Here is a 3,850-nt window from a genome sequence, read left to right as displayed (position 1 = left end):
TTTTACGCCGCGTCGACTTTTCAGCTTTTGACCGGGCTTTAGAAAGGCTTTGTCTTCATGAATCTTGGCCTTTAATCATGGAACTCCTTAGTAACCGACCTTTACTCCTTTCTCTCACTAAAGTGGCACATTTCTGCACATAATGGACTTTGAAGCCTGAAATGTATAAAAACACGTAATCAGTGTTAACTCTTAATTATTACTCACATAATTGGTCTAAAAGTATGGCTGTTATAGGGTTAAAACTACAGTTTTGAGCTCTTATCAATACATATATAAGATCAGATAGTTAATTTCACCTTTAGTTTTGTATTGCAGAAAATGACAGCCTGGGTGATTGTAACAATGTCATAGAGATCGCACAAGGTATCAAACTTCCACTGTTCTTTCTCAACAGCAACAAAGAACTGTTTGATTCCCTGTTATTAAACAACACAAGCAACAAACTTAGTATGCCATAAAGATGAAAAGGCTGCCCTCATAAAGTAGATCAATTCCACAAGAAAAAAACAAATACCTCCAAAGTTAGCTCATCCGTTTCCACAAGGATCCTAACAGGATCGTCATAAACTTTGCTTGTCATTTCCAAAATTTCATGTGGAAGGGTTGCAGAGATCAAGATGACCTGCATATACACAAGTGCCATTTCATGAGTAACTAACTGCACCGTAATAGGATTTTGGATCTAAACCTTAAGAGCTCATTATAGATATATGGTATGCATGACAAGGAACGGGTATTGAAAGGTGATCAGGCAGTAAAATCCTTTCACCACTAAGGGCACTACAAGACTATGGCATTCCAATATAGACCATATGAAGTGGTTTGTGTAATACATTAAATAATCCAAGATACAATGACATATTAGGCTATAAAATATCAAACATCTACACCAACAGACTATAGCATGACTAAGTAGCTAATTCGTTAAGTCGTCACTTCTATTAAGGTTTCTTATCAAAGCAAGACAATTAAGACCTACTAATTACCTGAAGCTCTGGTGGAAGATATCTATAAATGTCATAAATTTGATCTTTAAACCCTCTGCTCAACATCTCATCAGATTCATCCTGTCTCAACATAAAAAAATTACAATAAATAACCTGACTCCTAACCAACTCAACTAATTCTAGTAGAAAAAAGGAATGAAAACTCACAAGAACCAATAGTTTAATAGCTCTAGAATTCCTTTTTTCTACCAGGCGTAAATTATACACAAACTCTACCAGGAGTTCTAGAAACAACATGAACACCATACTCAAGTTTCCTTATATCTTCACCCATACTTTTCCCTCCAATACATCCATGTACTTGTATACTCATATAATCACCAAGTGCCAATATAGTCTTCTCAGTCTGTGAAGCTAGTTCTCTAGTAGGTGACAATATCAACACTTGTACCCTGCAAACAAAATAACAATTAAACACATACTAAAAAGAAAATTGGAAAGTACAAGGGCAAGAAAGTAAATTATTATTACTCTGCGGAGGAAGTATCAACCATCGACAAGCAACGATACCAATCATAGAAGTTTTTCCAAGTACCAGATTGGGCTTGAGCAATGGCGTCCGCGACCTTTAATTATAGGTAAAACTGCTCTCGTTGAATGGTCGAGGGTTTTCAAACCCGTGGTGGTAGATTCCACGTAGGAGGTCGTTGTTAATTCCCATTTTATCGAAAGTTGAAATTGGTTCGACTCCATGTGTGGTTTGAAATACTAAAGTCTCGTCGTCTAGTCCATTTCGATTTGGTGGTGGTGTTATTTCGGTGGGCGGAAGAGGTTGCAGCCATGGTAGGAAATAGATTGCACTATCGTGGAGTGCTACTTGAACCAGCGACTGCAGAAGCATCTTTGCATAACTGGTCCTCCATCTCTTGCAAAAGTAGGCGGAACAACAAAGGGAAATGCATGGGAGTTGCTCTAGCTTCAGTTGGAATGAACACCGAATGCACATTAGCAAAATATCTGTGAGGGGAGGATAGTGCAAGTAACCGCAGATGTTGCTAGAGTCATGGGAGAATCACGGAGAGTCAAGATCATTGACACGTGTTGATTAAATAATTGGATTTAGGAGCAAGGCGGGGGAAGAAAATGAAGTAATAAACAAATACATGGGACGAGGACACCAACCTCGGCGGTTAATAAAAATGGAGCGACATGTGGATGAAAATGCATGAGAAGAGAGAACGTCGTGTCTTGATTATGATGGCTGGTGAGGAAGTTTCTCCCCTCCTATTGTAGTGCCATATGTACAACTGATAAAAGAATTGGAAAGTCGGATGTATGCGACGAAAAGAACAAAAGGTCAAAAGGCGTACTACGCTACAGCTCAAAGTAAGGGACTTCTATCCAAGAGATAATAGTGTGTAAAACAATGAACTGCTAGCTGCAATAGTCCATTACGTTGTGGCCCAATGCTACAACAAGAACCTCCCCTTGTGCATGGAAAGCAATAGAAGCAATAGGCCGGTCTGCACGAAGAAAATTGCGCATTAGATCAAACTGTCCAAGGAATTTACATTTGAATAAATAAAAAAAGAATTTGTAATGGAGAAAATGAAATAATACCGGTACCGCCATTGATAAAACGAACTAGTGCATCAATGTAGACTTCAGTTCTTGATCTAATTGTTCATGTGCTTGGGAGCCAAATTGCTTTGGCTCCCCCTCCATGCTAGCGACATCCTCGTTGCTAGTAGTCCATTGTTGTGTTTCTTCAGCTAAATTCTCGAGAAAGTTGTAAGCTTCCTCTCCATCCATCGATGTAAACTTGCCTTTGTGCATTGACTGTATCATCTGCTTGTTCATCATCGAGAGTCCTCGATAGAAAAAATGAGCCAGTGTGCTCTTGTCGTATCCATGATGTGGACATAAGACTAGCAGATTATTAAATTTCTCCCAGCTTTGATGATATTCTTCAGTCACCTTCCCTTTGAAATTGCTGATAGCTTGCTGCATGGCATCTGTCTTTTGGGGTGGGTAGAACTTGTTCATAAACTTTGTTCTCAACTTCTCCCAGTTGTCTATTGAATTGATCGGCTGTGCAGTTAACCATTCAGATGCTTTACCTTCGAGTGAGAGTGGGAACATAATGATTTTGATACTCTCATCCCTGATATTCTGGTTCTTGAAAGTTCCGAGGACTGATAGAAATTTGTTCATGTGAACATAAATTTGAACATTATGCGAACCGTTGAACTTTGGAAGCATAGATATTATTGATGCTCTAAGCTCAAACTTGTTAGCGTTTTACGGAAAAACAATACTCTTTGGGTGGGTCTCCAATGATTGGCGAATAGAAATCATTTCAACTTCTTTCCTCTGTTGTGCTTGCATGGGTGGGATAGCCCGGGGATTATTGGTGTCCAAAACACCTTCATCATTGCGTCGTGCATTATATCAATCCTGTCTAGTATTCTTGCTATCGCTAAGATGATGAAAACTATCCTATTATGCTTGAATGCAATTAAACTAATATGCAACTATTCTAAATTATACTAATATGCAAAACTACTTTCCTTCAACTTGGTTGGGCTTTGCAGCTAGTATCTGCGCCCGTTGTCTAAAAGTTTGTCTCTTCTAGGGTTATGGTGAATCACTTGGATTGCTTAAGTACCCACTGCCCGCGGACGCGATAGTCCGTTTGTCAAGATTCAGACAAGAAACACTAGAGTTTGATGTTTCGCTATGTTGGCTTACAACTTCAATTGTTGAAAAGGTCCTAAATGCAATTATACTAGAAAGCAATAAAACTAAACTATGATGCAACTATACTAAGAAAGCAATAAAAGAATGAAGATCGACTAACACGGATAGTAGATCTTGTCTTGAGATGTCCTTCAAGCTTC

General features: G+C 38.8%; 1 pseudogene; it reads right to left on the bottom strand.

Moving 5' to 3' along the window:
* Window positions 1–281: 281 nt before the first annotated feature.
* LOC147525482 (eukaryotic initiation factor 4A-III homolog B-like) lies at window positions 282–1,792 on the bottom strand (annotated as a pseudogene).
* Window positions 1,793–3,850: the final 2,058 nt, after the last annotated feature.

The sequence above is a fragment of the Coptis chinensis genome, chromosome 1, assembly GCF_015680905.1.
Source record: "Coptis chinensis isolate HL-2020 chromosome 1, ASM1568090v1, whole genome shotgun sequence".
Classification (NCBI taxonomy): domain Eukaryota; kingdom Viridiplantae; phylum Streptophyta; class Magnoliopsida; order Ranunculales; family Ranunculaceae; genus Coptis; species Coptis chinensis.
The sequence above is the reverse complement of the archived record's forward strand: the minus strand, read 5'-3'. Positions and strand labels throughout refer to the sequence as shown.